The sequence below is a fragment of the Lithobates pipiens genome, unplaced genomic scaffold (assembly GCF_037356315.1).
Source record: "Lithobates pipiens isolate NorthernLeopardFrog02 unplaced genomic scaffold, aLitPip1_a1.2 Scaffold_19, whole genome shotgun sequence".
In the NCBI taxonomy this organism is placed as follows: domain Eukaryota; kingdom Metazoa; phylum Chordata; class Amphibia; order Anura; family Ranidae; genus Lithobates; species Lithobates pipiens.
The window spans coordinates 474,729,231-474,755,858 of record NW_027507764.1 but is presented as its reverse complement, the minus strand read 5'-3'; the positions used below and the strand labels follow the sequence as shown (position 1 = coordinate 474,755,858).

Here is a 26,628-nt window from a genome sequence, read left to right as displayed (position 1 = left end):
TGACGTACAGTCTGCTAATCACTAACACACAACCTGCTTGTTCCACAAAAGTTCTTATAAGGACTGGTAACTTGGTATAGGGTGCTACGGTACATAGGCTTGAGTGCGGTACAGTCTGCTGTTCTGTAAGGACCGCTATCGGTCCACAATAGATAGGGTTGACGTGCACCACTGCTGACCGCTGCCCTATACTGCAGCAGTCCTTCAGCGGTATAGGGACTGACGTACAGTCTGCTAAACACTAATACACAACCTGCTTGGTCCACAAAAGTTCTTATAAGGACTGGTAACTTGGTATAGGGTGCTACGGTACATAGGCTTGAGTGCGGTACAGTCTGCTGTTCTGTAAGGACCGCTATCGGTCCACAATAGATAGGGTTGACGTGCACCACTGCTGACCGCTCACCTATACTGCAGCAGTCCTTCAGCGGTATAGGGACTGACGTACAGTCTGCTAATCACTAACACACAACCTGCTTGTTCCACAAAAGTTCTTATAAGGACTGGTAACTTGGTATAGGGTGCTACGGTACATAGGCTTGAGTGCGGTACAGTCTGCTGTTCTGTAAGGACCGCTATCGGTCCACAATAGATAGGGTTGACGTGCACCACTGCTGACCGCTGCCCTATACTGCAGCAGTCCTTCAGCGGTATAGGGACTGACGTACAGTCTGCTAAACACTAATACACAACCTGCTTGGTCCACAAAAGTTCTTATAAGGACTGGTAACTTGGTATAGGGTGCTACGGTACATAGGCTTGAGTGCGGTACAGTCTGCTGTTCTGTAAGGACCGCTATCGGTCCACAATAGATAGGGTTGACGTGCACCACTGCTGACCGCTGCCCTATACTGCAGCAGTCCTTCAGCGGTATAGGGACTGACGTACAGTCTGCTAAACACTAATACACAACCTGCTTGGTCCACAAAAGTTCTTATAAGGACTGGTAACTTGGTATAGGGTGCTACGGTACATAGGCTTGAGTGCGGTACAGTCTGCTGTTCTGTAAGGACCGCTATAGGTCCACAATAGATAGGGTTGACGTGCACCACTGCTGACCGCTCACCTATACTGCAGCAGTCCTTCAGCGGTATAGGGACTGACGTACAGTCTGCTAATCACTAACACACAACCTGCTTGTTCCACAAAAGTTCTTATAAGGACTGGTAACTTGGTATAGGGTGCTACGGTACATAGGCTTGAGTGCGGTACAGTCTGCTGTTCTGTAAGGACCGCTATCGGTCCACAATAGATAGGGTTGACGTGCACCACTGCTGACCGCTCACCTATACTGCAGCAGTCCTTCAGCGGTATAGGGACTGACGTACAGTCTGCTAATCACTAACACACAACCTGCTTGTTCCACAAAAGTTCTTATAAGGACTGGTAACTTGGTATAGGGTGCTACGGTACATAGGCTTGAGTGCGGTACAGTCTGCTGTTCTGTAAGGACCGCTATCGGTCCACAATAGATAGGGTTGACGTGCACCACTGCTGACCGCTGCCCTATACTGCAGCAGTCCTTCAGCGGTATAGGGACTGACGTACAGTCTGCTAAACACTAATACACAACCTGCTTGGTCCACAAAAGTTCTTATAAGGACTGGTAACTTGGTATAGGGTGCTACGGTACATAGGCTTGAGTGCGGTACAGTCTGCTGTTCTGTAAGGACCGCTATAGGTCCACAATAGATAGGGTTGACGTGCACCACTGCTGACCGCTCACCTATACTGCAGCAGTCCTTCAGCGGTATAGGGACTGACGTACAGTCTGCTAATCACTAACACACAACCTGCTTGTTCCACAAAAGTTCTTATAAGGACTGGTAACTTGGTATAGGGTGCTACGGTACATAGGCTTGAGTGCGGTACAGTCTGCTGTTCTGTAAGGACCGCTATCGGTCCACAATAGATAGGGTTGACGTGCACCACTGCTGACCGCTGCCCTATACTGCAGCAGTCCTTCAGCGGTATAGGGACTGACGTACAGTCTGCTAAACACTAATACACAACCTGCTTGGTCCACAAAAGTTCTTATAAGGACTGGTAACTTGGTATAGGGTGCTACGGTACATAGGCTTGAGTGCGGTACAGTCTGCTGTTCTGTAAGGACCGCTATCGGTCCACAATAGATAGGGTTGACGTGCACCACTGCTGACCGCTGCCCTATACTGCAGCAGTCCTTCAGCGGTATAGGGACTGACGTACAGTCTGCTAAACACTAATACACAACCTGCTTGGTCCACAAAAGTTCTTATAAGGACTGGTAACTTGGTATAGGGTGCTACGGTACATAGGCTTGAGTGCGGTACAGTCTGCTGTTCTGTAAGGACCGCTATAGGTCCACAATAGATAGGGTTGACGTGCACCACTGCTGACCGCTCACCTATACTGCAGCAGTCCTTCAGCGGTATAGGGACTGACGTACAGTCTGCTAATCACTAACACACAACCTGCTTGTTCCACAAAAGTTCTTATAAGGACTGGTAACTTGGTATAGGGTGCTACGGTACATAGGCTTGAGTGCGGTACAGTCTGCTGTTCTGTAAGGACCGCTATCGGTCCACAATAGATAGGGTTGACGTGCACCACTGCTGACCGCTCACCTATACTGCAGCAGTCCTTCAGCGGTATAGGGACTGACGTACAGTCTGCTAATCACTAACACACAACCTGCTTGTTCCACAAAAGTTCTTATAAGGACTGGTAACTTGGTATAGGGTGCTACGGTACATAGGCTTGAGTGCGGTACAGTCTGCTGTTCTGTAAGGACCGCTATCGGTCCACAATAGATAGGGTTGACGTGCACCACTGCTGACCGCTGCCCTATACTGCAGCAGTCCTTCAGCGGTATAGGGACTGACGTACAGTCTGCTAAACACTAATACACAACCTGCTTGGTCCACAAAAGTTCTTATAAGGACTGGTAACTTGGTATAGGGTGCTACGGTACATAGGCTTGAGTGCGGTACAGTCTGCTGTTCTGTAAGGACCGCTATCGGTCCACAATAGATAGGGTTGACGTGCACCACTGCTGACCGCTGCCCTATACTGCAGCAGTCCTTCAGCGGTATAGGGACTGACGTACAGTCTGCTAAACACTAATACACAACCTGCTTGGTCCACAAAAGTTCTTATAAGGACTGGTAACTTGGTATAGGGTGCTACGGTACATAGGCTTGAGTGCGGTACAGTCTGCTGTTCTGTAAGGACCGCTATAGGTCCACAATAGATAGGGTTGACGTGCACCACTGCTGACCGCTCACCTATACTGCAGCAGTCCTTCAGCGGTATAGGGACTGACGTACAGTCTGCTAATCACTAACACACAACCTGCTTGTTCCACAAAAGTTCTTATAAGGACTGGTAACTTGGTATAGGGTGCTACGGTACATAGGCTTGAGTGCGGTACAGTCTGCTGTTCTGTAAGGACCGCTATCGGTCCACAATAGATAGGGTTGACGTGCACCACTGCTGACCGCTCACCTATACTGCAGCAGTCCTTCAGCGGTATAGGGACTGACGTACAGTCTGCTAATCACTAACACACAACCTGCTTGTTCCACAAAAGTTCTTATAAGGACTGGTAACTTGGTATAGGGTGCTACGGTACATAGGCTTGAGTGCGGTACAGTCTGCTGTTCTGTAAGGACCGCTATCGGTCCACAATAGATAGGGTTGACGTGCACCACTGCTGACCGCTGCCCTATACTGCAGCAGTCCTTCAGCGGTATAGGGACTGACGTACAGTCTGCTAAACACTAATACACAACCTGCTTGGTCCACAAAAGTTCTTATAAGGACTGGTAACTTGGTATAGGGTGCTACGGTACATAGGCTTGAGTGCGGTACAGTCTGCTGTTCTGTAAGGACCGCTATCGGTCCACAATAGATAGGGTTGACGTGCACCACTGCTGACCGCTGCCCTATACTGCAGCAGTCCTTCAGCGGTATAGGGACTGACGTACAGTCTGCTAAACACTAATACACAACCTGCTTGGTCCACAAAAGTTCTTATAAGGACTGGTAACTTGGTATAGGGTGCTACGGTACATAGGCTTGAGTGCGGTACAGTCTGCTGTTCTGTAAGGACCGCTATCGGTCCACAATAGATAGGGTTGACGTGCACCACTGCTGACCGCTGCCCTATACTGCAGCAGTCCTTCAGCGGTATAGGGACTGACGTACAGTCTGCTAAACACTAATACACAACCTGCTTGGTCCACAAAAGTTCTTATAAGGACTGGTAACTTGGTATAGGGTGCTACGGTACATAGGCTTGAGTGCGGTACAGTCTGCTGTTCTGTAAGGACCGCTATCGGTCCACAATAGATAGGGTTGACGTGCACCACTGCTGACCGCTGCCCTATACTGCAGCAGTCCTTCAGCGGTATAGGGACTGACGTACAGTCTGCTAAACACTAATACACAACCTGCTTGGTCCACAAAAGTTCTTATAAGGACTGGTAACTTGGTATAGGGTGCTACGGTACATAGGCTTGAGTGCGGTACAGTCTGCTGTTCTGTAAGGACCGCTATAGGTCCACAATAGATAGGGTTGACGTGCACCACTGCTGACCGCTCACCTATACTGCAGCAGTCCTTCAGCGGTATAGGGACTGACGTACAGTCTGCTAATCACTAACACACAACCTGCTTGTTCCACAAAAGTTCTTATAAGGACTGGTAACTTGGTATAGGGTGCTACGGTACATAGGCTTGAGTGCGGTACAGTCTGCTGTTCTGTAAGGACCGCTATCGGTCCACAATAGATAGGGTTGACGTGCACCACTGCTGACCGCTCACCTATACTGCAGCAGTCCTTCAGCGGTATAGGGACTGACGTACAGTCTGCTAATCACTAACACACAACCTGCTTGTTCCACAAAAGTTCTTATAAGGACTGGTAACTTGGTATAGGGTGCTACGGTACATAGGCTTGAGTGCGGTACAGTCTGCTGTTCTGTAAGGACCGCTATCGGTCCACAATAGATAGGGTTGACGTGCACCACTGCTGACCGCTGCCCTATACTGCAGCAGTCCTTCAGCGGTATAGGGACTGACGTACAGTCTGCTAAACACTAATACACAACCTGCTTGGTCCACAAAAGTTCTTATAAGGACTGGTAACTTGGTATAGGGTGCTACGGTACATAGGCTTGAGTGCGGTACAGTCTGCTGTTCTGTAAGGACCGCTATAGGTCCACAATAGATAGGGTTGACGTGCACCACTGCTGACCGCTCACCTATACTGCAGCAGTCCTTCAGCGGTATAGGGACTGACGTACAGTCTGCTAATCACTAACACACAACCTGCTTGTTCCACAAAAGTTCTTATAAGGACTGGTAACTTGGTATAGGGTGCTACGGTACATAGGCTTGAGTGCGGTACAGTCTGCTGTTCTGTAAGGACCGCTATCGGTCCACAATAGATAGGGTTGACGTGCACCACTGCTGACCGCTCACCTATACTGCAGCAGTCCTTCAGCGGTATAGGGACTGACGTACAGTCTGCTAATCACTAACACACAACCTGCTTGTTCCACAAAAGTTCTTATAAGGACTGGTAACTTGGTATAGGGTGCTACGGTACATAGGCTTGAGTGCGGTACAGTCTGCTGTTCTGTAAGGACCGCTATCGGTCCACAATAGATAGGGTTGACGTGCACCACTGCTGACCGCTGCCCTATACTGCAGCAGTCCTTCAGCGGTATAGGGACTGACGTACAGTCTGCTAAACACTAATACACAACCTGCTTGGTCCACAAAAGTTCTTATAAGGACTGGTAACTTGGTATAGGGTGCTACGGTACATAGGCTTGAGTGCGGTACAGTCTGCTGTTCTGTAAGGACCGCTATCGGTCCACAATAGATAGGGTTGACGTGCACCACTGCTGACCGCTGCCCTATACTGCAGCAGTCCTTCAGCGGTATAGGGACTGACGTACAGTCTGCTAAACACTAATACACAACCTGCTTGGTCCACAAAAGTTCTTATAAGGACTGGTAACTTGGTATAGGGTGCTACGGTACATAGGCTTGAGTGCGGTACAGTCTGCTGTTCTGTAAGGACCGCTATAGGTCCACAATAGATAGGGTTGACGTGCACCACTGCTGACCGCTCACCTATACTGCAGCAGTCCTTCAGCGGTATAGGGACTGACGTACAGTCTGCTAATCACTAACACACAACCTGCTTGTTCCACAAAAGTTCTTATAAGGACTGGTAACTTGGTATAGGGTGCTACGGTACATAGGCTTGAGTGCGGTACAGTCTGCTGTTCTGTAAGGACCGCTATCGGTCCACAATAGATAGGGTTGACGTGCACCACTGCTGACCGCTCACCTATACTGCAGCAGTCCTTCAGCGGTATAGGGACTGACGTACAGTCTGCTAATCACTAACACACAACCTGCTTGTTCCACAAAAGTTCTTATAAGGACTGGTAACTTGGTATAGGGTGCTACGGTACATAGGCTTGAGTGCGGTACAGTCTGCTGTTCTGTAAGGACCGCTATCGGTCCACAATAGATAGGGTTGACGTGCACCACTGCTGACCGCTGCCCTATACTGCAGCAGTCCTTCAGCGGTATAGGGACTGACGTACAGTCTGCTAAACACTAATACACAACCTGCTTGGTCCACAAAAGTTCTTATAAGGACTGGTAACTTGGTATAGGGTGCTACGGTACATAGGCTTGAGTGCGGTACAGTCTGCTGTTCTGTAAGGACCGCTATCGGTCCACAATAGATAGGGTTGACGTGCACCACTGCTGACCGCTGCCCTATACTGCAGCAGTCCTTCAGCGGTATAGGGACTGACGTACAGTCTGCTAAACACTAATACACAACCTGCTTGGTCCACAAAAGTTCTTATAAGGACTGGTAACTTGGTATAGGGTGCTACGGTACATAGGCTTGAGTGCGGTACAGTCTGCTGTTCTGTAAGGACCGCTATCGGTCCACAATAGATAGGGTTGACGTGCACCACTGCTGACCGCTGCCCTATACTGCAGCAGTCCTTCAGCGGTATAGGGACTGACGTACAGTCTGCTAAACACTAACACACAACCTGCTTGGTCCACAAAAGTTCTTATAAGGACTGGTAACTTGGTATAGGGTGCTACGGTACATAGGCTTGAGTGCGGTACAGTCTGCTGTTCTGTAAGGACCGCTATCGGTCCACAATAGATAGGGTTGACGTGCACCACTGCTGACCGCTGCCCTATACTGCAGCAGTCCTTCAGCGGTATAGGGACTGACGTACAGTCTGCTAAACACTAATACACAACCTGCTTGGTCCACAAAAGTTCTTATAAGGACTGGTAACTTGGTATAGGGTGCTACGGTACATAGGCTTGAGTGCGGTACAGTCTGCTGTTCTGTAAGGACCGCTATAGGTCCACAATAGATAGGGTTGACGTGCACCACTGCTGACCGCTCACCTATACTGCAGCAGTCCTTCAGCGGTATAGGGACTGACGTACAGTCTGCTAATCACTAACACACAACCTGCTTGTTCCACAAAAGTTCTTATAAGGACTGGTAACTTGGTATAGGGTGCTACGGTACATAGGCTTGAGTGCGGTACAGTCTGCTGTTCTGTAAGGACCGCTATCGGTCCACAATAGATAGGGTTGACGTGCACCACTGCTGACCGCTCACCTATACTGCAGCAGTCCTTCAGCGGTATAGGGACTGACGTACAGTCTGCTAATCACTAACACACAACCTGCTTGTTCCACAAAAGTTCTTATAAGGACTGGTAACTTGGTATAGGGTGCTACGGTACATAGGCTTGAGTGCGGTACAGTCTGCTGTTCTGTAAGGACCGCTATCGGTCCACAATAGATAGGGTTGACGTGCACCACTGCTGACCGCTGCCCTATACTGCAGCAGTCCTTCAGCGGTATAGGGACTGACGTACAGTCTGCTAAACACTAATACACAACCTGCTTGGTCCACAAAAGTTCTTATAAGGACTGGTAACTTGGTATAGGGTGCTACGGTACATAGGCTTGAGTGCGGTACAGTCTGCTGTTCTGTAAGGACCGCTATAGGTCCACAATAGATAGGGTTGACGTGCACCACTGCTGACCGCTCACCTATACTGCAGCAGTCCTTCAGCGGTATAGGGACTGACGTACAGTCTGCTAATCACTAACACACAACCTGCTTGTTCCACAAAAGTTCTTATAAGGACTGGTAACTTGGTATAGGGTGCTACGGTACATAGGCTTGAGTGCGGTACAGTCTGCTGTTCTGTAAGGACCGCTATCGGTCCACAATAGATAGGGTTGACGTGCACCACTGCTGACCGCTCACCTATACTGCAGCAGTCCTTCAGCGGTATAGGGACTGACGTACAGTCTGCTAATCACTAACACACAACCTGCTTGTTCCACAAAAGTTCTTATAAGGACTGGTAACTTGGTATAGGGTGCTACGGTACATAGGCTTGAGTGCGGTACAGTCTGCTGTTCTGTAAGGACCGCTATCGGTCCACAATAGATAGGGTTGACGTGCACCACTGCTGACCGCTGCCCTATACTGCAGCAGTCCTTCAGCGGTATAGGGACTGACGTACAGTCTGCTAAACACTAATACACAACCTGCTTGGTCCACAAAAGTTCTTATAAGGACTGGTAACTTGGTATAGGGTGCTACGGTACATAGGCTTGAGTGCGGTACAGTCTGCTGTTCTGTAAGGACCGCTATCGGTCCACAATAGATAGGGTTGACGTGCACCACTGCTGACCGCTGCCCTATACTGCAGCAGTCCTTCAGCGGTATAGGGACTGACGTACAGTCTGCTAAACACTAATACACAACCTGCTTGGTCCACAAAAGTTCTTATAAGGACTGGTAACTTGGTATAGGGTGCTACGGTACATAGGCTTGAGTGCGGTACAGTCTGCTGTTCTGTAAGGACCGCTATCGGTCCACAATAGATAGGGTTGACGTGCACCACTGCTGACCGCTGCCCTATACTGCAGCAGTCCTTCAGCGGTATAGGGACTGACGTACAGTCTGCTAAACACTAATACACAACCTGCTTGGTCCACAAAAGTTCTTATAAGGACTGGTAACTTGGTATAGGGTGCTACGGTACATAGGCTTGAGTGCGGTACAGTCTGCTGTTCTGTAAGGACCGCTATCGGTCCACAATAGATAGGGTTGACGTGCACCACTGCTGACCGCTGCCCTATACTGCAGCAGTCCTTCAGCGGTATAGGGACTGACGTACAGTCTGCTAAACACTAATACACAACCTGCTTGGTCCACAAAAGTTCTTATAAGGACTGGTAACTTGGTATAGGGTGCTACGGTACATAGGCTTGAGTGCGGTACAGTCTGCTGTTCTGTAAGGACCGCTATCGGTCCACAATAGATAGGGTTGACGTGCACCACTGCTGACCGCTGCCCTATACTGCAGCAGTCCTTCAGCGGTATAGGGACTGACGTACAGTCTGCTAAACACTAATACACAACCTGCTTGGTCCACAAAAGTTCTTATAAGGACTGGTAACTTGGTATAGGGTGCTACGGTACATAGGCTTGAGTGCGGTACAGTCTGCTGTTCTGTAAGGACCGCTATAGGTCCACAATAGATAGGGTTGACGTGCACCACTGCTGACCGCTCACCTATACTGCAGCAGTCCTTCAGCGGTATAGGGACTGACGTACAGTCTGCTAATCACTAACACACAACCTGCTTGTTCCACAAAAGTTCTTATAAGGACTGGTAACTTGGTATAGGGTGCTACGGTACATAGGCTTGAGTGCGGTACAGTCTGCTGTTCTGTAAGGACCGCTATCGGTCCACAATAGATAGGGTTGACGTGCACCACTGCTGACCGCTCACCTATACTGCAGCAGTCCTTCAGCGGTATAGGGACTGACGTACAGTCTGCTAATCACTAACACACAACCTGCTTGTTCCACAAAAGTTCTTATAAGGACTGGTAACTTGGTATAGGGTGCTACGGTACATAGGCTTGAGTGCGGTACAGTCTGCTGTTCTGTAAGGACCGCTATCGGTCCACAATAGATAGGGTTGACGTGCACCACTGCTGACCGCTGCCCTATACTGCAGCAGTCCTTCAGCGGTATAGGGACTGACGTACAGTCTGCTAAACACTAATACACAACCTGCTTGGTCCACAAAAGTTCTTATAAGGACTGGTAACTTGGTATAGGGTGCTACGGTACATAGGCTTGAGTGCGGTACAGTCTGCTGTTCTGTAAGGACCGCTATAGGTCCACAATAGATAGGGTTGACGTGCACCACTGCTGACCGCTCACCTATACTGCAGCAGTCCTTCAGCGGTATAGGGACTGACGTACAGTCTGCTAATCACTAACACACAACCTGCTTGTTCCACAAAAGTTCTTATAAGGACTGGTAACTTGGTATAGGGTGCTACGGTACATAGGCTTGAGTGCGGTACAGTCTGCTGTTCTGTAAGGACCGCTATCGGTCCACAATAGATAGGGTTGACGTGCACCACTGCTGACCGCTGCCCTATACTGCAGCAGTCCTTCATCGGTATAGGGACTAAGAGTTTTGTCACAGGGTCATTTAAAAAATGACAGGCAGAGGAAGAGGCAGGCCCTTCCGCAGGGGTGGTAGGGGTAGGGCAGGAGCAACAGGCTTGAGCCAAAGTGGGAAGTTGCAGAAGGTGCGTTCAATTACTTTAAAGGATGCACCAGACTTGGTTGAGTGGCTCGCTCAGCCTTACTCTTCTGCACCCTCCTCATCCTCTCGATCTGCACCCTCTTCTTCACTCTCTGCTATGTGCACCCCCAAAGACACTACCACCAACAACACGACCACCACCACCACCACCACATACCTTCCGCTTGAGTCACTGGAATTATTTTCCGATCCATATCAAGAGGACATTTCTGATGCGCAGCCACTCTTGGTATTGGATCAGGAAGAGGAGGTAGCAACAAGCGCTACTCAGCAGTCTGACGCCAGTACCCAGATCAGCCCAAGGAGGAGGTTGGTCCCCGGTGTTGCTGCCTACTCCGAGATCTCTACTTATAGCGGTGGGGAAGGTGACGTTGATGATGACGTGTCTAGTGATGTCACGTGGGTGCCCACAAGAGAGGAAGAGGAGGGGAGTTCAGAGGGAGATATGGACCAGCAGATAGGGAGGAGAAGCAGCAATGACTTACATTGCACAGCAGGGACAAAGCAGACTGCAAATGTATCAGGAGCGAGTCATCGACCATGTACGGTCACATCTGGCGCTCCCAGGACACCGGCACATGGCTCCGCAGTGTGGGCTTTTTTTAACGTGTCCGCTGCTGACAATAGCGTTGCCATCTGCAATCTTTGCAGTCAACGCGTTAGTCGCGGTAAGCCCAATACTCACCTAGGGACGACCGCCTTAAGAAGGCACATGAGCAGCCATCACCGAGCCCAGTGGGAGCAACGGAACACACAAAGCCACACTGCAGGCTCTCACCGTCCAGCCTCGTCTTCTACTTCTCCTTCTCCTCTCTCCTCACAATTGTCCTCCACTCCACCTTCCATCACGCCAAGCTCACATTTTTCTGCAAAAAGGCAGGCTTCCGTGGGCCTAATGTTTGAGCGTAAAAAAATGATGACGCCGGATAACCCTCTTGCCCAACGGTTGGCGGCTGGCTTGTCAGAACTCATAGCCCGCCAACTACTGCCATATAAACTGGTGGACTCGGAGGCCTTTCGCAAATTTGTGGCCATTGGAACACCACAATGGAAGGTCCCAGGAAGGAAGTATTTCTCAGAGAAGGGCATCCCAGAGCTATATGGCCATGTTCAGCGGCAAGTGAATGTATCTCTGGCACACAGTGTCGGTGCCAAGATACATCTGACCACAGACACGTGGTCTAGCAAACACGGGCAGGGAAGGTATATCAGTTTTACTGCCCACTGGGTGAACCTTCTGACGGCCGTCAAGCATGTAACCCGTGGCACCCGTGCAGATTTGGTTTTACCGCCACGGATTGCATGCAGGCCTGACTCTTCTTCTCCTCCTCCTACTCCATCCTCCTCCCTCTCCTCCTCAGCTGCCTCCTCCTTTTCCGCTGCTAGCGTCTCTTCCACTGCACCGCCCAAGCTCCCCAGAACCTATTCCACATGCCAGGTGAGACGTTGCCATGCCGTGCTGCGTCTGTTGTGCCTGGAAGCAAAGAGCCACACTGGCCCGGCACTCCTTTCAGCTTTGCGTTCACAGGCAGATGAGTGGCTAACACCGCTCAATTTGACAGTTGGTAAAGTGGTGTGTGACAACGGTGCCAATCTGCTTAGCGCATTGAAACAGGGCAAAATCACGCACGTGCCGTGCATGGCACACGTCTTAAACTTGGTCGTGCAGCGATTCCTTGTCAAATACCCTGGGGTCCAGGACATCTTGCGGCAGGCAAGGAAAATCTCGGCCCATTTCAGAAGATCTTACACGGCCATGGCTCGCCTTGCTGACATTCAGCGGCGACACCATCTGCCGGTCAGACGTCTTATTTGCGATTGCCCGACGCGATGGAACTCAACCTTCTATATGCTTGATAGGCTGCTCCAGCAGAAACGTGCAGTTAACGTCTACCTGTATGAACTCTGCGAAAGAAACGGTTCTGGGGAGCTGGGTTTTTTTTCACCGCGCCAGTGGCTGCTCATGCGCGACACATGCAGACTTCTGCGGCCATTTGAGGAGATCACCAAACTGGTCAGTCGCAGCCATGGCGCCATCAGTGACATGGTACCTTATGCCTTCTTTCTGGAGCGTGCATTGCGTCGTGTCATTGATCAGGCTGTGGAGGAGCAGGAGCGGGAAGATGAGGAAGTCGCAATGCTGGATGAATTCCCAGGGGGGGCTACTCTATCTGAGACAAGTCAACAACAGGAGTCTGATGAGGAGTCAGAGGAGGATGGTGCCGGGGCGGATGAGCAGGAGCAAGAAGAGCATGCTTTAAACCTTTCTGGGATCCCTGTTGTGCGAGGATGGGGAGAGGAGAATGAAGAGGACGACATTATCCTGGATGATGAGCAGGAGCCAGGCCACCACACCGCTTCCACTTTAGTGCAAATGGGGGCCTTCATGCTCCAGTGTTTTAATAGGGACCCCCGTATAAAAAGCATGAGGGTCAAGGACCAGTACTGGGTGGCAACGTACTTAGACCCCCGGTACAAACACAAAATGGCGGAAATGTTACCGCCGTCGCAGAGGGCTGTCAGAATGCAGCACTTCCAGGCCTTGCTTCGAGAAATGCTGCATTCTGCTTTTGCGTGCGCTGGCAGAGGAGCAATTCCCACTCCCAGAGAAGGATTTGCGGGTACCAATCCAACAGCGCCTGCAAGAAGAGGCCGGTTTGAAGATGTGTTGGTGACTTCGGATATGAGGTCATTCTTTCAGCCGACCCATCGACAGGTGTCATCCGGATCCAGCATCAGGGAACGCCTAGACCGTCAGGTGTCCGACTACATTGGGTTAACGGCCGATGTGGACGCTCTGAGGAGTGATGAACCCCTAGACTACTGGGTGGGCAGGCTTGACCTCTGGCCAGAGCTTGCCCAATTTGCAATCGAACTGTTGGCTTGCCCCTCATCCAGTGTCCTGTCCGAAAGGACGTTCAGCGCAGCAGGGGGGATTGTGACCGATAAGCGTACTCGCCTAGCTCACCACAGTGTTAACTACCTCACATTTCTAAAAATGAATGAGGCATGGATCTCGGAGGAATTCAACACATGTGACCAGTAGACCATGTATATGTCTATAAACTATTTTTTTAATCAAGCACACAGACCTTCTTAATTCATTTGGCTCACTTCCTTGACCCAAAAAAGCACACCGTACTATATGCCCCTACCCTCCTCTTTGAAGAGGTTGAGCGGTGTCATATTTCTACTGGGGCTGCTTATGATATCCCTGTGCTGTGCTGACTTCCTCCTGGGGGTTCTTATTATGAAGGGATCACACTATCCCTGTGCTGTGCTGACTTCCTCCTGGGGGTTCTTATTATGAGGGGATCACACCATCCCTGTGCTGTGCTGACTTCCTCCTGGGGCTGCTTACGGTGCTGCTGTCAGTGCTGTATGTCACGGTGCTGCTGTCAGCGCTGTATGTCACGGTGCTGCTGTCAGCGCTGTATGTCACGGTGCTGCTGTCAGCGCTGTATGTCACGGTGCTGCTGTCAGCGCTGTATGTCACGGTGCTGCTGTCAGCGCTGTATGTCACGGTGCTGCTGTCAGCGCTGTATGTCACGGTGCTGCTGTCAGCGCTGTATGTCACGGTGCTGCTGTCAGCGCTGTATGTCACGGTGCTGCTGTCAGCGCTGTATGTCACGGTGCTGCTGTCAGTGCTCTGTATTACGGTGCTGCTGTCAGATGCCTCTATCACGGTGCATGTGTCATTCCGGTATGTCACGCTGCTGGTGATCATCTCCTGCACCCTCTTCTTTGCCTACCCTGGTCCCTGACCTTCCCTCTCCTCCATTGCCTTCATTAGCTCCATAGTCCTGAATTGTTAGAACAATTTCCCAAATAAAATAAAAATGCTTGTAGTTATCGATCCCAAATTCACCTCATACATGTATTATGTCATTGTCCAGATGGTGGGACTACGTTTTACCCCCTAATAATTACCACGTGGCCGCAAATTCGACATGAAGGTTTGCAAAGTTCGCCTCCCATTGAAGTCAATGGGGCCCGCGGCGAACGTTCGGTTTCGCGAACGTTTGGGTCCGTTCGCATTTCGCTTTCGCGAAACGTCCCGTCGGAAGTTCGTCCATCACTACTCAGAAGAGTAATAGAGGAGAGATGTTACTGTTACTAATGTAAACGTATACCCTTTAGGATAGCTGCAGTCTGTCATTCTTGTAAAAAGAAAGAAATACATATACAATATATTGCAATACCTCTTTCTAGACGTTTTGGACTCTTCTACATAGAACAGGCGCTATTTAGTTCAGCAGGAGGAAAACTGTGGAGGTCTGGTAATCCTACTGGCTCCATGTAAACTACAATCTCCTGGCAGCTCCTTAACTTGAGTTTAGGAGCTTTTGGCATTTTTTTGTCAAAGCTCCTAAACTGAACTCCATAAAAGATTATGAGGTTTATTTACTAAAGCTACAGAGTATAAAATCAGTTACATTTCTGCATAGAAAGTAACCAATCAGCTTCCAAGTTTTATTGGCAAAGCTTAATTGAACAAGCTGAGGTTAGAAGCCAGGGCTCAAGTCCTGCGGGAACGCATGGGAACGGAGTTTCTGTACTTTTTCCATAACAGGAACTCAGTTCCCATTAGCATCCGTGTCCTGCAAGACTTTGAAGTATGCAAGCTGTGTGGCAGGTGCTACACCAACAGCCACTGATACAGCTCACAATAGTAAGTGCCGCACACCAGAGGTGGACTGACCATTCAGGCATTGCCAGTAGGGGGCCCCATGACAACTTCCGCTTTGATCTACCTGTCAATCACAGCTAGCTGATGGGTAGATCAGGTCCCTGGTGCTAAGAGATTGTATTTAGTCAGACCTCTCGTGATGCGCTCCTCTCCACCGACCCCTCCTGATTTTCTGTCTCCTCATCTCTCCCCCCCCCCCCCCCAGTCTCCTGCATACTTGCTCTGTGTGTCCCGCTGAATCCCTCACTCCTCTATCTTGAGTGCCATATGATGAGAGAACCCAGAGGAGGAGCACAGCTATTCTGCTCACAGGACATGCAGGGAGAGAGGTGAGCTGAGGGAGGAACATCAGTTTGGGGTGGTAAGCTGAGCACAATACCTAGGGTTGGAATAGCAGTGAGTGTGTGTTGGAGCCCTGCAGAGTTTGCAGCCCCCCAATCTAACATACATCTCCTAAGCAGGAACACATCACTATATCCCCAAGCATTCTGTCCAGATAATGTGCAGTTCATGTATGACCTTTCCGTTTTAACCCTGTGTTATCCAAACTCTATTCAATGAAAAGTGTAAACTCACCACATAAACACTCTATATACAAAATAACATTCCCCAATAAAGATCAGAAAATGATGTTCACATTTGCATGGAAATACAATTGGATGAATGCTGATTATTCAGAGAATTACCGTATCTATGTTTATTGAGGATTGTTTTGTTTTTTTAATGTACTAACAGTTCAGCTTCATACACACAATACGAAAATTAGATGAAAAATACCACTTTTGAAGCATTTGTGCATATGAGCGTATCATTTTTGGGTCTTGGGTGGGAGTTCCCACACTTTTTTCCCCAGGACTTGACCCCTGTTAGAAGCTGATTGGTTTCTCTGTAGAAGAGCGACTAATTTTGCACTCTCGAGTTTTAGTAAATAATTCCCAATGTGTCCATGTACATATAGGCTTTTAGCAGAGCTTAGAAGCTGCCCCATTTAGGTGAGGTTAAACCTTCCTCTCCTGAATGTAGAAGAATCATGTTCAGGATAGGAGCCTTTTGACCAAAAATTGTGGTAAAACGCAAATCATGGCGAAATAGTTTTTTGGCATGTATTGCATTTTCCTCATGGCTGTGGTCAGGTTAGGATAGTATATATATATATATATATATATATATATATATATATATATATATATATATATATATATATATATATATATACACACACACACACACACACACACACACACACACACACACACACACACACACCTTAATTGGGATATGTGTGTTCTGGTGCATTTTTGGTGCGGTTATGTGCATTCCAGTGTGTTTTTGATGCGTTTTACTGCATTTCAGTACAGTTTAGTGCACAAAAAAAGGCAGCATGTTCTACTTTTTTTTCTGGAACTGGAACATGCTGGAACTGACCGCACTGGTGTGAACTATGCCATTGGAAACCATATAAACTACTATCCATGCATTTCTGATGCAGGAAAAAAACATACTGGACTGCATGTGGTGTGAACTGGCTCTTAGGCCTGATTCACACCTATGCAATTCTAGTGCTTTTTGCATTTTGCAGATTTGCACTACAGTCCATTTACCATGGTTTCCTATGCACTTATATTAACTTTGGACTTATTTAAGTGATATTTAGTTATTTTTAGTAATTTTATTATTTATGCATTTATGTTCATTTGTTCACTTATTTTCACCTCTGTATTTGCCAACGCTGCTCATACCTGTTCACTATATTTAAAGTTTCAGTACTTTTTTTGCAGCAGCTGCAATTTTTCACTCATTATCATTTATTTCACTTGATTCATTACTTTAGTGCCAGTTTTGTGTTTTTATAATAAATGAATATTGATTTAATGGAGAGCATTTAGATCATGTTCCCTTTCTTTTCACCACCTTCGGCTGTCCTGTTCCGTTCGGAGTGCTGGTTGCCATCATCCTGTTGAGGATACATGCTCGTTTGACCTTCTGTTAGCTCAGAGATCCATTGTATCTGGTAAGCGTCTAATTCTTATCAGCTGATGGAGGTGATATTAGCCCCTGTACACACGGTCGGAGATTTTGCCAACCAAATCCGTCGGATTTTGCCCGTCGGATTTAGTCCGACGGATTGTGTCCGAAACTGTTGCATACACATGGTCGGGCTAAGTTGGCGAAAAATCCGATCTTTCAGAACGTGATGACGTAATTTCGTTACGATGGGACTACATTCAGGCTAGTAGCCAATAGCTTTGATGTAGGAATTTGATCTGAGCATGCGTGGCACTTGGTCCGATGAAAATGCTCTACACATGATCGGATTAGGTCCGTCCGGCCCAGTTGGTCGGGAAATATTTCCAACATGTTGGAAAATTGGGTCGGACAGAGATTCGGACGGAATCAGTCAGATGCATACCACACACAGTCGGATTATCTGACGACACAGTCCGATAAGACTCATTCCGACAGATTCTCTGACCGTGTGTACAAGGGCTTAGAACCCCCAAAATGCACATATATATACAGAATCTCACAAAAGTGAGCGCACCCCTCACATTTTTGAAAATATTTTATTATATCTTTTCATGTGACAACACTGAAGAAATGCCACTTTGCTATAATGTAAAGTGGTGAGTGTACACACTATTGAGCATGTGGGGCATCCTCAAATGGAAGGTATAGGAGTGCAAGGTCTCTAACATCCAACAGTTCCGTAAAGTTGTCATGAGGGAGTGGAAGGGGACTCCAGTGGCAACCTGTGAAGCTCTGGTGAACTCCATGCCCAAGAGGTTTAAGGCAGTGCTGGAAAATAATGGTGGCCACACAAAAAAAAATAAAAAATGTTGGGCCCAATTTTGACATTTTCACTTAGTGATGTACTCACTTTCGTTGCCAGCGGTTTAGACATTAATGGCTGTCTGTTGAGTTATTCTGAGGGGACAGCAAATTTTTTCCTTGTTATACAAGCTGTACACTCACTACTTTACATTGAAGCAAAGTGTCATTTCTTCAGTGATGTCACATGAAAATGTATAATAAAGTATTTACAAAAATGTGAAGGGTATATATGTAGATTTTTTTTTCAGAGACCCAGGAGAATAAAATGGATGTTGTTGCAATTTTTTATGTCATACCATATTTGCACAGCGGTTTTTCAAATGCAATTTTGTGGAGAAAACACACACTTTTATGAATTTTATAAAAAAAAAATAATAATAATAATAATAATATATAACCCAATTGTTTTAATTTATATAAGATGATGTTACACTGAGTAAATCTACACCTAACATGTCACACTTTAAAACTGCTCACATTTGTGGAATGGTGACAAACTACAATGCTTAAAAATCTCCATAGGCAATGCTTTAAAAAAAATATTTGGTTGCTAGTTTAGAGTTACAACGGAGTTCTAGTGCCAGAATTATTTCTCTTACTATAACATTCATGGCAATACCTCACATGTGTGGTACGAACACCATTTTCATATGCGTGCTTTACGTACGTACATGTGGGGCGCGTTACATTTTTTTATAATAATTTATTTTATTTAAAAAATATATTTTTACACTGTCCTTTTCATTTTTTTATATCACTTTTATTGCTATCACAAGAAATGTAAACATTCCTTGTGATAATAATAAAGCATGGCAGGTCCTCTTTATGGCAACATCTGACGTTGCACCAATTCGGATGGTGCCATTGCTGGCAATAGCCGCCAATTTGGCATGCGATTTGACATGCCAAATCGCATCAATGTGAGCCCAGGCTGAAAGTCAATTCCCAAAAAAGTAAAAAAAAATGTATGGGGTAAATAAGTAGTGGCCACGGCATGCGATATTTACCAACCTGGTTGTTAAGGAGCAGAAGACCACCGCTCTGCCCCCCCAAACCTTGTTAATGGGGACAAGGGCCACTTCCCCTACAATCCTGGCTGATGGTTGTGGGGATCTGCGGGTGGGATCAGAATCTGGAAGCCCCCTTTAACAAGATGCCGCTCCCCATGTAAATGAGTATGGGGTACATTGGCATGCTGGGGTATGTTGGACCATGGCCAGGAGCATGCTGGGTCAATGTTCTTACAAGGGGCAGGGTTTAGCTGGTGAGGTCACTGGGTAGCCTCATGCCTTAGTTATTTAAAAACTGTCAGATGATGGAGCCTTTGGTGGGAGTGGATCTTTTTTTTATTCTTTCTTTCAGATCGGCGGTGGTGGCAGGAGTCGTGATTGACGGTGGACTTTTTTTCTTATTTTTTAAATAAAGGGCTTGTCAAAAATTGACTAATGTCTTTTTTGTATAATACACAATTATTATTTTTTGGTTAATGAGTAGGGGTACTATGTACCCCTACTCATTCACATGGGGGGCCGGGATTTAGGGGGCCCCCTTGTTAAAGGGAGCTTTCAGATTCCAATAAGCCACCCACTCGCTGACTCCCAAAGTCACCAGCCAGGGTTGTGGGAGAGGCCCTTGTCCCCATCAGCATTAGGGAAATGGGCTTTTGGGGGGCAGAGCCCCCTTCCCAAAAGAACCCCCCATGTTAGTGGCATGTGGCCTGGTATGGTTCGGGGGGGGGGGGGGGGCACTTGCTCGTCCCCTCCCTTTCCTGACCTGCCAGACTGCATGCTTGGATAAGGGTCTAGTATGGATTTTGGGGACATTTTTGTTTTCAATTTTGGCATGGGGGTTCCCTTCAAAAATCTATACCAGACCCTAAGGGCCTTGTATGAATTGGGAGGGTGCCCACGCTACCTTTTTTTTTTATTATTGTTTTTGCCAGCATTTTTACATTCAGCTGTCAGCGGGGAATCCCTATACTATACAGATGCTAGAGTTTATGCTTGTCAATATTTTCTATTTGTCAAGCAAAATGGCAAAAATTCAGCCCCCCCACTAAAAAAAGAAATAAAAAGAAATAAAAATCCTTACTGGAACTGAAAGGCAAAGGCAACAGATTGTAATGTGTTTTCACTTCCTCAAAAAAAAAAAAAAAAAAGGAATAGACATTTTATGTTCTATATGCAAATAGATTTTATATCAGTTTCTTAATAAAAAATATCCCTCATTTATAGCAGTATTTAGGCCTGTGAATGCAGACAGGAAAAAACACTAGCAGAGAGGATTTTATGTGTATGGATAACCAAATGATTTTTAGTTCTGAATAAAGTAGTGAAGGATTAGAACCCTGTCAGTTTGCTTTATGTGCCAATGCTTGGTACATTTACCATCTCTATTTGTCCTGCTGACCACTGGCACTGAAATACAAAGTCCAATCTAAAGTTGTACAGATGTCAGCAGGACACAGTGTAATGGTACATTTCCAGTGTGGACAGTATTTTCTTGTGACAGCTACCTAAGAGAACGCCCTACATTTTGAAGAGTTTCCCTGTCCTTCCCTGTCCTTCCCTGTCCTTCCAGTTGCATGTCTGGAGTGAAGTAAACGGAAAACTTTCTGATGAACACAGACAGGGAAAAAAATGTTCTAAACCTTTATTTACCTAATATATACAGTATCTCACAAAAGTGAGTGCACCATTCAAGTTTTTATAAATATTTTATTATATCTTTTCATGTGACAACACTGAAGAAATGACACTTTGCTACAATGTAAAGTAGTGTAAAGTAGTGAGTGTACAGCTTGCATTACAATGTAAGTTTGCTGTCCCCTCAAAATAACTCAACACACAGCCATTAATGTCTAAACTGCTGGCAACAAAGTGAATACACCCCTAAGTTAAAATGTCCAAATTGGGCCCAATTAGCCATTTTCCCTCCCCGGTGCCATGTGCCTCCTTAATGTTACAAGGTCTCAGGTGTGAATGCGGAACAAGTGTGTTAAACTTGATGTTATCACTCTCACTCTCGCATACTGGTCACTGGAAGTTCAACATGGTACCTCATGACAAGGAACTCTCTGAGGATCTGAAAAAAAATTTTTTACTCTACATAAAGATGGCCGAGGCTATAAGAAGATTGCCAAGACCCTGAGACTGAGCTGCAGCATGGTAGTCAAGGCCGAACCACGGTTTAACAGGACAGGTTCCACTCAGAACAGGCCTCTCCATGGTCGACCAAAGAAGTTGAGTGCACGTACTCAGCGTCATATCCAGAGGTTGTCTTTCGGAAATAGATGTATGAGTGCTCTGAGCATTGCTGCAGAGATTGAAGGGGTGGGGGGTCAGGCTATCAGTGCTCAGACCATACACCCCTCACTGCATCAAATTGGTCTGCACGGCTGTCATCCCAGAAGGAAGCCTCTTCTAAAGATGATGCACAGGAAAGCCCACAAACAGTTTGCTGTAGACAAGCAGACTAAGGACATGGATTACTGGAACCATGTCCTGTGGTCTGATGAGACTGAGATAAACTTATTTGGTTCAGATGGTGTCAAGCGTGTGTGGCGGCAACCAGATGAGAAGTAGAAAGACAAGTGTGTCCTGCATACAGTCAAGCATGGTGGTGGGGGTGTCATGATCTGGGGCTGCATGAGTGCTGCCGGCAGTGGGGAGCTACATTTCATTGAGGGAACCATGAATGTCAGTATGTACTGTGACATACTGAAGAAGAGCATGAACCCCTCCCTTCGGAGACTGGGCTGCAGGGCAGTATTCCCACATGATAATGTCCCCAAACACAGCTCCAAGACGACCATTGCCTTGCTAAAGAAGCTGAGGATAAAGGTGATAGACTGGCCAAGCATGTCTCCAGACCAAAACCCTATTGAGCATCTGTGGTGCATCCTCAAATGGAAGGTGGAGGAGCGCAAAGTCTTTAACATCCACCAGTTCCATGATGTCATCATGGAAGAGGACTCCTGTGGCAACCTGTGAAGCTCTGGTGAACTCCATGCCGAAGAGGGTTGAGGCAGTGCTGGAAAATAATGATGGCCGCACAAAATATTGACACTTTGGGCCCAATTTGGACCTTTTCACTTAGGAGTGTACTCACGTTTGTTGCCAGCGGTTTAGACATGAATGGCTGTCTGTTGAGTTATTTTGAGGGGACAGCAAATATACACTGTTATAAAAGCTGTACACTCACTACTTTACATTTCAGCAAAGTGTCATTTCTTCAGTGTTGTCACATGAAAAGATATAATAAAATATTTACAAAAATTTGAGGGATGTACTCGCTTTTGTGAGATACTGTACCTATTATTTTATTATCCAAAGCTAAAGAAAATAGTTTTGGCTTGAGGTACGCTTTAAATACGTTTGTTCATCCCTACTCAAATACATGTATCTTCTTGGAAATGTTAAGCAATGAGCTGCAATGACCCGAAGACTCTGTAAACACAGAAATATGTGTAGGGTCTGATTCGTGTGTCTGAAATTACATCATGAAGTTTAAAGGTCTGGATCACTCACTCCACATATTGCCCTTATTTTTTTGCTATCTACATTGTTATATAGAACACAACTACTGTTCAACCTTATCTTCCATATTTTCCTCTTTATCTTTTAGCTTATTCTTTAGAAAGCCTTCCAACTTCCATTGTTTCACATGTTTAAGTTTATTTTTATGTTACTGTTTTAGTCATTGTATTTATAGTGCAGGGAAAGATGTTGGCACTGGGGAGCTATTTATAAAAAAATTGAGAAAATAATATAGTCAATAAAAAAGAGAAAAAGAAAAAAACGTCTCTTGAAATATAAGTATTGCTCATTTGTATTCTGCAGTCCAAGACTTATATTTCTCTAGGCCTTTCTGCCCATTTACACGTTCTCTGGCTGTGTCATTCCATTACAATGCAAGTCAGATCCAATTCTTGCCAGAAAGCCTGTAATATTTACATGCGCCAAGCACTTTATCACACTGACATTTCACCCATCACTATTCTGTCAGATATACAGCATAACCACTGAGAAAATACCACATAACCTCCATAACAAGAACATAAAGCTCAAACTATAATGGCAATATTCTTTAAATGATGACCGGCAATAAATCCTGGAATCTTGCATTATGCCGCATTTATTAGAAATACTAAAACATTCTAGGGAAGGGTGTTGTACACGACTCTGTGTAGGGAGGGAGGTGGCTTAGCTCCACAGCAAAAATGGCATATGTTTGCTATATATATATATACTTAGCACAGCATGTGGGTATGGCATGAAAAAAAAAAGCTGAGGTTTTAAATGGACATTGTGTGAAAGTAAGCAGGTTAAATAGACCACAAAAGAAGAGTAAAGTCACAATTTTAACAAATTATTACAGCCTATAGGACTGAAAAGCAACAGGTAAAATGCCACAGTTGCCAATAACTACCAATTACTAGCAGTCAGCCTTTATTGTTCAAACTGGTATAACCTGTTGAATGATGGGATCTGATTGCGTCCATCACTGCTCTAAGCACTACTTTTTTTTTAAATTCACCAGTCTGTACACAATAGTATTTACCATGTAATGGATAAGTATAAGAAAGTATTCCTGCGCCTAATCAGGGTAAAACGAAAAAAGGGGGGCGTTGTAGTGCTGCAGACACTGAAGTGGGGTACCTGAGCCCCAGTGGAAAAAAGGGAAAACAGAAGTAGTGGTGCGCTGTACTATGACAAGAAGTCCAGCCTTAAAGATTTACCATGTAATGGTTCTGTTATAAATATAGCTCAGGAAGAACATAATAGAACAATAATAATAATAATAATTACACAATAATTACGCAAAATATAGCTCAGGAAGAACATAATAGAACAATAATAATAATAACACAATAATTACACAAAATATAGCTCAGGAAGAACATAATAGAACAATAATAATAATAATAATAATAATAATAATAATAATAATAATAATAATAATAATTACAGCTTATAGCTTATTGTATGCAAAATTATAATTTCACACATTTAAATAATACTTTTAGACAGAAAAAAAAAACATTTACAAAAGAAACATATCAATGTGTGACAAATAAAAACAAAACAAAAAACACACTACTACTACACTGAATTATGAACGCTTTTCATAATAAAAGAGGTCATAATAACAAACTAATACACGTTTATTAAGTGATAGCAATAGGAAGTATCAGGTAGACTAGTGACAGACGTCATGTGACACACAAACGCAACAATCTAGAAGAAAAGAAGCGTGGAAACAATTTGTTTACATAAATGATGAACCTTACCCTCACTATACCCTTTATAATTACCAATGGTATACATTTTTTTTTCTCATTTTAAGCCCCGTTTACTAACCTTTTTAAACCTGATCCTGAAATCACCAGAACGTCATTTTCCTGATAAAAACAGATTGAGACCAGCAGGTCACCTTCGTCGGCAAATATCCCCTAAACAGGCGTCTTACTTTATATGTGTTTCTAAAATCAAGTGAAGAGACGTTACCATATGCTATACAATATTACCTTTAGTCAATGGCGACAGGGCTGCCTACCATCAGATCGATTTACTAAACAAACGAAAACGTGGGTGGGGATGTTAAACAGTAACTACTGTAGTAAACCACAGGTAAAAATGAAAGCTACTTGTTTCGCACACACACACACACACACACACACATGCCATTTTACAGGAGGCTGCTTTATAGATCACTAAAATGCAGGGTGGAGGAGGAAAATAGATATTTTTAATCTGTTTTAGAAGAAAATGTTTTCAATTATATTTATTACAATGTGATGCAAGCAATTACTAGGGCAAGCTTTCAAAAGTAACAAGAACACCATGCTGAAATTATAGCTGAAAGATAACATTTAAAAAAAAAAGCTGGCAAAAATTAACAATGCAAAGTAGTCCTAGCTAAGGTTTAATTTACTTCCAGGTTTGTTGCTGTTAAAGATTTATTCATGGGAAAATTATTTATCAAGACAGCTGGTGTATTGCAATTGCAATGCAGTATACAGTACAGTACCTAAGGACAGATGCAAAAGGAAAAGTAAAAGCACTTCACAGTGAATTCAACTGCATATGAAGGACAAGTTGCTATTGACAAGTTCTTTTGTATAGTGACTGTGACCTTACACAGACTTTCAGTTGAAACTTCTGCCTGTCCAAGTTTAAAGCGGAACTTCAGTAATTTTTCACCTTTCAATCTATTAAATCTTCTGCCCTTGTTGTTATAACTTTGTATAGTAAAATATTTTTTTGTTCTGCCAGTAAATACCTTTTACAGCCCACTTCCTGTTTCTTGTCTGGTAAAAAGCCTAGGCTTATCACATCATGCACAGCTCTCCCTCATTCCTGTGAGAGTTTGCCAGGAAGGGAAGGGGGGTGAGTCATATGAGGGCCAATGAAAGCTGCAGAGCTGGAGGTGTGCCTCTGTGTGCATGCGTAAATCCAGGAAGTGAACAGGCAGCAGCTTCAGCTGCCCACAGTCAAAATGGATGCAGCCAAACTCAAAGGAGGGAGATTTCTGTAGCATATTTGGCAAGTACAGAATCACAGAATATATAAAATAATATGAAAAGTGGTTGGAGGGAAGTTCCAGAATTGCAAAGTTTTTTTATTACAGATTATGTGAGCAGACTACAGTTTCTCTTTAAGAAAATAAACCTTAAAGCGGTAGTAAAGCCTGCTTTGTTATTTTTACCCAGAGATAAGCCTATAATAAGGCTTACCTGTAGGTAAAGTGAATATCTTTTAAACGTACACTGTTTAGGAGATAATCACTCTGCATGCAGCCGCTGACATCACCGGCGCATGCACTCTGAAGGTACGGCATACCGTGCTGTAATGATCACATTATGAAATACTTACCTTAGAACGAAGCCCTTCCAGCGACGCCCAGTCACTGCTGAGAGGGCTGACATCTTCCCCCGGCCTTTTTTTCCAGGTTGTGGGCTTCGGCACTGAGTGGCCGGAGCTGTAATGATTTCATAATGTGCTCAATACAGCTCTGGCTACTCAGTGCCGAAGCCCGCAACCTGGAAAAAAAGGACGGGGGAAGATATCAGCCCTCTCATCGGTGACTGGGCGTCGCTGGAAGGGCTTCGTTCTAAGGTAAGTATTTCATAATGTGCTAGTATGCAATGCATACTAGCACATTATGCTGATGTCTAATGTGCGTATACACGACCGGACTTTTCGACGGACTAGGTCTGACGGTCTTCCCGATAGACTTTCAGCGGTGTTCCGACAGACGTTCCGAACAAACGGGCTTGGACACACACAAGCACATCAAAGTCCGACGGATTCGAACGTGATGACGTACGACCGGACTAGAGTAAGGAAGTTCATAGCCAGTAGCCAATAGCGGCCCTAGCGTCGGTTTTGTCCATTGGACTAG

At 45.7% G+C, this 26,628-nt stretch overlaps 1 protein-coding gene across 3 annotated transcripts in view; it reads right to left on the bottom strand.

Annotated features, from left to right (window-relative positions):
- HNF4G (hepatocyte nuclear factor 4 gamma) overlaps positions 1-24,849 on the bottom strand; it is a 201,992-nt gene extending 177,143 nt beyond the window's left edge. For 2 of the 3 annotated variants that reach the window (XM_077492891.1, XM_077492893.1), the window contains exon 1: positions 24,585-24,745. The gene's annotated coding sequence lies outside the window, so the exon portion shown is untranslated. The other variant, XM_077492894.1, reaches the window with a different exon arrangement.
- Between the last annotated feature and the right edge of the window lie 1,779 nt (positions 24,850-26,628).